This window comes from Microtus oregoni, unplaced genomic scaffold (assembly GCF_018167655.1).
Source record: "Microtus oregoni isolate MIOR12 unplaced genomic scaffold, Mior012 000056F_ref0000123, whole genome shotgun sequence".
Taxonomy (NCBI): Eukaryota; Metazoa; Chordata; class Mammalia; order Rodentia; family Cricetidae; genus Microtus; species Microtus oregoni.
In genome coordinates, this window is record NW_024543832.1 from 8,206,665 (window position 1) to 8,214,872 (window position 8,208).

The following is an 8,208-nucleotide window of genomic DNA, read 5'->3' on the forward strand; positions in this document are numbered from 1 at the left end:
GTCACACTGAGGTACAGAAGAGGTTCCCCTCTCCAGTTACCAGCGTTGAGACCTTGAGCAAGAAGCTAGTCTACCACCCAGTACCTTACTTATATGTTTTTGGGGTTTTTTTTGTTTTTGTTTTTGTTTTTAGATTTTATTTATTATGTATACAACATTCTGCCTCCATGTATGCCTGAAGGCCAGAAGAGGGCGCCATATCTCATTACAGTTGGTTGTGAGCTACCATGTGGTTGCTAGGAATTGAACTCAGGGCCTCTGGAAGAGCAGTCAGTGCTCTTAACCGCTGAGTCATCTCTCCAGTCCCGCTACTTGTATGTTAAGAGCAAGGATGAACAAGGAAAACAAAATGAATGAGGCCTACCTTTTATAAAATGAGATTCTGCAACTAAATCTAGGTATATAGTGTTCCTCTTGTAAAGTTACTTTAATGCTAAAAAAAAAAAAATGTATTCAAAGACCCAAAATGAAGATTACTGTTATGAATATGCATATCTTACATGTATTTCCAGAGTCCTCATTTGGTCCTCTCCCAACTAAACCATCACATTTTAGTTCTTCAGAAGGCAGAAAATGGATCCAGTGACACCTGTGTTTCTATAAACAAACTAGAAAAAGGACAGAGCTGTGTCCTTGAAAAGGTCAACAAATGAAATGCCAAAAGGTTTCTGGCACCTCCACATGACTATATTTTTACTCCTAGGATAAATCCCACTTTGAGTTTGATATCACAATTGCATGACCTTAACACCACTGACAAGCACTGGGCCACAGTTGTACAAACTCTTGAGAAGCATGTCATCCACTCCCGTCAAACACAGGCCTTGTAAGTAATCTGTAATCCTCCACCTGTCTACAGGCCAGGGGTTAGAAGCCAGCAATCGAGGTGTTTGTCTCAAACTTCCTCTACAAGAAACATCTAAGGGACTGTTTGAACTCTGAGTTTACCTCCAGAGATTCTGATCGTACTGGGACACAGTGCAAGCATGTGAACTCTCCATAAATTCTCCATGTAATTACCATATTGGGAAGTAAAAGGCACTGGGAACTAGGGTCCCCACATGGCTTCTTGCTTGCCTTCCCCTTCTCACAGTTCTGGCTTCATCTGTGACTGTGATGTTGTACTCAGATGACACCGTCCTGTGCAAGAAGAAAACTGCACCTCAGGGGCTCTGCAAGCTTTTCTGACCTCTGCAGACACCCACATTCACACCCACACAAATGAAAATAATAAAAAGAAATCTTTAAAAAGTAATTTGTACCCCAGCACTCTGCATGTATGGTCATGTTGTGGGACTGTGGGACTCCTAACCAGTGGGAAGAGGGCCTGTCTCAGACTCTTTTACTAGCTTTTGGGACCCTACTCTGATTCTGAGTTGGGGAAGTGCTTAGTCCTACTGTAACTTGATGATGCTCTGTGAGACCTGAGTGGATTGGGTTGGGTTTTTTTTGTTTTGTTTTGTTTTTTTTTTTTTTTTTTTTTGGCTTTTTTCGAGACAGGGTTTCTCTGTGGTTTTGGAGCCTGTCCTGGAACTAGCTCTTGTAGACCAGGCTGGCCTCGAACTTACAGAGATCCGCCTGCCTCTGCCTCCCGAGTGCTGGGATTAAAGGCTTGCACCACCACCGCCCGGACAGATGTGTTTTTAAAAAAAAAAAAAGTCTGGTTTTTCTCAATACACCTTTAATGGTTTTTAAATTGTTTCATATCTGGTCAAGTTAAGATTTTTAAGAACTTCATTTTTAATTTGTAATAAAAAGTTTACAACTTGATTTTTTCAAAAAAAGTCAACAAACTGCAAGCACCTGTTAATAAAGGTCTTAATAAAATAAATAAATAAATAAATAAATAAATAAATAAATAAATGTATTAAATTTTTTTTAAAAAAAAAACAATTTACCCCATCCTGGTCTACAAAACAAGTTACAGGAAAGCTAGAGCTGTTACACAGAGAAATCCTGTCCCAAAAAAGCAAAACAAAAATTAAAACGCAATTTGTCAGGGCTGGAGAAATGGCTCAGTGGTTGAGAACACCAACTTCTCATCCAGAGAACCCCAGGTTCAACTCCCAGCACCCACATGGCAGCTCACAACTGTCTGTAACTCCAGTTGCAGAGGCTCTGGCCTCCTCCCAGAGATGCGTACGCAAGCAATAAAAAAAAAGAATGAATGAGTGCATGAATGAATGCACATAAAAATAAATAGGGAGCTGGAGAAATGGCTCAGTGGTTAAGAGCACTAAATGTTCTTCCCAAGGACCTAGGTTCAATTCCCAGCACCCACATGGCAGCTCACAACTGTCTGTAACTCCAGTTCCAGGGGATCTGACAGCCATGGCAAAACACCAAAGCACATAAAAAGAAAAAGTAAATAAATTTAAAAATTAAGATTCATATTTTTTAGAAGAAGAAGAAGAAGAAGAAGAAGAAGAAGAAGAAGAAGAAGAAGAAGAAGAAGAAGGCAATTTGCCTTTTAATGGTCTCCTGGGAGGGGGAGACAGGGTCTCACTGTGCAGTCCTGACTGGCCTAGAACTCCTTATACAGCCCAGAAAGGTCTCCAATTTGCTATTCTGCCTCAGCTTCCTAAGTACTGTCTCAGCCACTTATCCTGGCCATACATAATGTGAGTTAGTTAGCTAGCTTCATGTTCTTCTCTTGGTTATTTTATTTTAGGCTTTTGAGATACGGTAGCCATGGCTGTCCTGAAATTCACAGAGATCCACCTGTCTCTGCCTCTCAAATACTGGGATTAAAGGCGTGCCCCACCATGCCTGACCCCCCTCTTTTCTTCTGGTAAGATTTACTTCTATTATTTTTAATTATGTACAGGTAGTGAGGGGTGATGTGCAGCTGAGCACAAGTGTTTGATTGCATGGAGCTGAAGTCACATGCGGTTGTGATCTACCGATGTGGGTGCTGAGAACCAAACTTGGACCCTCTGGAAGAGCACTCCAGCCCTTTGGTTTAGTTTTATTGTGTTGCTGGGGATGGAATCTATGGCCTACAGAACCTGGGCAGGGCAAGTACCATACAACTGAGACCCCTACCCTTCCTCTTGGTTTTTGCTTGTTTTTATTTTGTTCCATTTGTTGATATATAGTCTCATGTAACTCAGGCTGGCCTCAAATTTGCTATGTCACCAAAGATGACCCAAAACTCATGATCCTCCTGCCTGTACCTCTCAAATACTAGGATTACAGACATGGGCCACACCTGATTTTTAGTAGTGCTGGGATTAAACCTAGGACCTCTTGCCTATGTGGCAAGCACTCTACCAACTCACCTACTATATCCCCAGCCTCTTGGTATTTTAATGAGCACATTTAAGAAGATGAGCTACAGGGGGCTGGAGGGATGGCTCGGAGGTTAAGAGCACTGACTGCTCTTCCAAAGGTCCTGAGTTCAATTCCCAGCAACCACATGGGGACTCCAAACCATTTGTAGTGAGATTTGGGGCCCTCTTCTGGTGCTGCAAGCAGAATACTGTACACATAATAAATAAATAAACATTTAAAAAATATATTTAAAAAAAAAAAGAAGATGAGCTACACCAGGCATGGCAGCACACACCTTTAACCCAGCACTCCGGAGGCAGAGGGAGGCACACTTATCTCTGTGAGTATTGAGGTCAACCTGGCCAAGGCTACATAGTGAGACCCAGTCTAAAATCAAAACAAAATAACAACAACAAAAAACCTCCAACCAACCAATCAAACAAAAACAAAACAAAAGAAGGAGGAAAGGAGGCAAAAGAGATTCTGAGACTCTAGGAAACTTAGAATGGTCTAGAAACCATAACATGAGTTCTCAGTGTTCAGATCAGCCTAGGAAAGGTAAGACCAGCAGGAAGGGATGTCTGGTTGCCAGGAAGCAGCAGGGGATTTAGTTTCAGAAAAGAGGACTGTGGAAGAAGCCACAAGTAGGCACAATACTCCACAAAGAAGGAGCCAGACACAGTTCACTATTGTTCCTTATGTGTGTCTGTCTGTGTGTACAATGCACTTATGCATTGTACCTGTGTGTCTACATGTGTGCATGGGTGTGTGTCTGTCTGTGTGTACAATGCACTTATGCATTGTACCTGTGTGTCTACGTGTGTGCATGGGTGTGTGTCTGTCTGTGTGTACAATGCACTTATGCATTGTACCTGTGTGTCTAAGGGTGTGCATGGGTGTGTATCTGTCTGTGTGTACAATGCCTAAGTGCATTGTACCTATGTGTCTATGTGTGTGCATGGGTGTGTGTCTGTCTGTGCGTACTCTGAGAAGTATATATGTGTTTGTGTATGATGTGTGTTGTATGTGCATGTATGTGTATATGTATGATATATGAATGAGTGTGAGTGGGTGCCACAGCATGCATGTGAAGGTAAGAGAACAACTTATGGACTGAACTCAGGTCATCAGACTTACTCAACAGGTGTGTTTTACCCGATGAACTACGCTTCTGGCCCCTTAATATACATTCCAGCAAATCCGGAAACAACCTCAATACACCAATGAGTTAACTGGCTTATGCTCAAGTGATCTGGTTTTGTGAACTAAAGGCTTTAACAATACTATGAGCCATCCCTAGAACTTACTAGACCAATGGACAATAAGAAAACCCAAACTGGAAACACTGGTACATATTAGAAAACATCATAAAGAATCTCAGAGCCACCAGTTTCTCCATCTAGAATATGTCCCTAGGCTCTCAGGAGGGATGGAACAGTGAGGGAAGATGAAATAAGCCCCCTTTTCCTATTGGGTGCCCTTCAGTATCTTGAGAACCAAGTCCTTGGTTCATTTTCCAAGAATTAGATCACAGATTGAAGGGGGAAGATTGCTACTTTCATATTTTCTTGTCACAGGTCTCTTCCTTTTGCATCTCTCTCTCTCTCTCTCTCTCTCTTCATTTTCTTCCCTTCTCTCCTGTCCTGTCCTTTTTTTTCTTCTCCCTCCCTCTCTCCCCTTCCCCTCCCCTCTCCACTTCACCACACACAGAAATCCCTTTTGAAAGGGGCTTTTTTTCCAATTCAGTGAAGTAAAGTCTTTGCCCCTTTGTGAAGAAGGCTCATTAACATTCCTACAGCAGCATCTCACTTTTGTAACTCTGGAGGGAGGTCAAGAGGCCACGATGGAGAGGTAAAAAGGGGAAAAAATGTGGTAAAGGGGAGGAGGTGGAAGAATGGAGGAGGGGAAGAGCCCTTCCTTTCATAATAAGGCCAGAAAGAAGAGGAAAAGAAGAAAATGGCCAAGACTCAGAAAAAAAGGCAAATCTTACAGGTTACACAGATACCTGAGAAAATCAGACTGCTGTGTTCCTGAGCTTCTTTTTCCTCCTCACAAAGGAAGTAAATGATGGGAAGAGGGAAAGAGGGTACAGTCCACTGCCCGGAAGAACCAGAGCCTTTCCTGCCTCCATGTTGGTGTCTCAGTCTAGTGATAACTGATGACCATTAAAATGAGCATTAAAGAGTCAGCCACGAGAGTTTCAAAAAGAGAGGGTGAAACAGCACTCAGGACCCTGACAGCAAACATCTGGAAAAGAGTAGAGACTCTGGGAACTCGGGAAACCTCTCCACAAGTGGGGCCTGCCCTGACATCCCCAGCATACCCTTTCCAGGACTTGTCAGACTAGCTGGAACTTGTCAGACAAGAACACAAAACCTATACCCAGGGTTTGCCACCCTGAAGACCCTGACCAAGAGCACACAAGGGTAAAAGAAGGTAGGACATGGCTTACCCAGTCTTACTCAGGTGGACACCATAATTACAAGTTAAAGGACATTACATTAGATGACTAGAGTTATGCTTGTCGCTGGATTCATTTTTAAAATTACGGTGTGAGGCTTTATGCCTATAATCCCAGGACTCTAATGGCTGAGGCAAGAGGAATGCTATGAGTTCCAGGCTAGACTGGACTGTATAGCTTCCGGCTAGTCTGGACTGTATACCTTCCAGCTAGTCTGGACTGTATACCTTCCAGCTAGTCTGGACTGTATACCTTCCAGCTAGTCTGGACTGTATAGCTTCAGGCTAATCTGGACTGTATAGCTTCAGGCTAGTCTGGACTGTATAGCTTCAGGCTAGTCTGGACTGTATAGCTTCAAGCTAATCTGGACTGTATAGCTTCAGGCTAGTCTGGACTGTATAGCTTCAGGCTAGTCTGGACTGTATAGCTTCAGGCTAGTCTGGACTGTATACCTACCAACTAGTCTGGACTGTATAGCTTCCGGCTAGTCTGGACTGTATAGCTTCCAGCTAGTCTGGACTATAGAGCAACAAACAAATAAACAAATAAAATAGATGAATAAATAAAAAATAGTGGATGTCATTTGTTTGTTTTTCTGACTCAGCATCTCTGTGTGCAGCCGGTGTTGGCCCTAAATTTATGATAATCCTGTCTCTGCTTCCTGAGTGTTAGGAAGGCAGGTGGGCAGCAGCGTGCCCAGCTGGATGAATTCCCTTTGTGCCTTTCCCCTTTGGTGATGGGGATTAAAGCAGAGCCATTCACCATCCTAGGCAAGTACACAGCCCGACTGCTAGCCACAAGAAAGTCTTTTACACAGAATCCTTCCCAGTTTTTCTGGGTAGCTCTGGCTGTCCTGGAACTGCCTCAAACTCACAAGTATCTCTGCCTCCTGAGTGCTGGGATTAAAGGTGTGAGCCACTACTGCCCAGCCACAGTTATTTCTGCCTGGGAACACATCACAGAAAATTCAGAGATTGACCAGAGCCTCCTTTTGGCTTTTACTCTGAAGTGCAGAAAGAACTCATCTGCTGTACTCTCATAGGCATCCTTTCCCCTGCAAGACCTGGGCAGGACCAGGAAAGACAGCCCGCCTGTGGTGCTATTTTAAATAAAATTCCTTCAGATGTATCACTTTTATTTTTCATACTCACTGTCTTGTCAACATAAAATATGCCCTGGGTCTCTTGGGCAGGTTACCTAACCTCCATGTGCCTTCTGATTTATCTGTAATCGGGATTTCCTGTACACAGTAGCTTTATAAAACCGGATGTGGATGTAGTATATGGTGGCATACCTGCAATCCCAGCACTTAGGTGGCAGAGGCAGGCAGATCTTCTTAGATGTGAAGCCAACCTGTCTACACAGTGAGTTCCAAGCCAGCCAGAGCTACAAGTAAGGGGGAGGGGGACAGGAAAAAAAAAAAAACAAAAAACAAAAAAACTGCTGTGGAAGGACACGGTCCTTGCTGGATCCCCAAATTCCATGTACAGGTGCAAAGATCCCCAAAGTTGTCCTTTGATCTCCATCATTCATGTCCTGTCAGGAACATACATGTGTCGTGCACACATACACAATAATAACTCGTTTGTTTGCTTGTTTTCGAGACAGGGCTTCTCTCTGTGTAGCCCTGGCTGTCTTGGAACTCTCTTTGTAGACCAGGTTGGCCTTAAACTCACAGATGCTGGGATTAAAGGCTTGTGCTACCACTGTCTGGCTCAATAACGACTTTTTAATTAAAAATTTAATTCTTTTTAATTTTTTAAAAATTAAATTCTTTTTAATTAAAAATTAAAAAGAAAACCCACTGAGCTAATCTCAAGAGTTGTAATACTAAAATACATCATATAAATGAAAATCTGAACAAATTATCAAAGCTACAACTACATGATTATTATAACATCTATTTTCACACCATGTACCAAATCTTTTGTATTCCCATTTTCACCTGACAATCGCTGACTTCTTGACCTAAAATTCAAAATATACAAGAAAGTTTGTATTAAAGTTTATAACCCAGAAGCTGAGCATCATCAAACACAGGGGCACAATTATGGGGAAATCAAAAAGTTCTTGCAAAGATCTTGGGAGAAAAGTTAAAAAAAAAAAAAAACAAAAAACAAGCCAGGGGCAGTCCCAGGGAGGCCCGCAGAGTCCTGGCAGGGAGGAGAGGGTTAAATCCTTTCCTCCGCAGTACAAAAGAAAAGAGTGTGCGGAAAGATTAGGATTTTTGCTTTTACAATAGGAGCTGCAGGAGCGTTGAGAAGAAGCTGAAGGGGAAAAGAGGGGGCGTCTCTTCTTTATACTTGAGAGACTGAGAGAGAAAGGGCGTCGGGAAGGGCTCACGCTAGTCCGCCCGTCTCTGGGAAGGGAGAATTCCTCTGCTTCACAGTGATTTGCACTGGGGGACAGACAGTCGTTGGCCTCAGACCAGAGAGGGTGATCCGACCAGGTCACCCAGTTAAAACTCAGTGCGT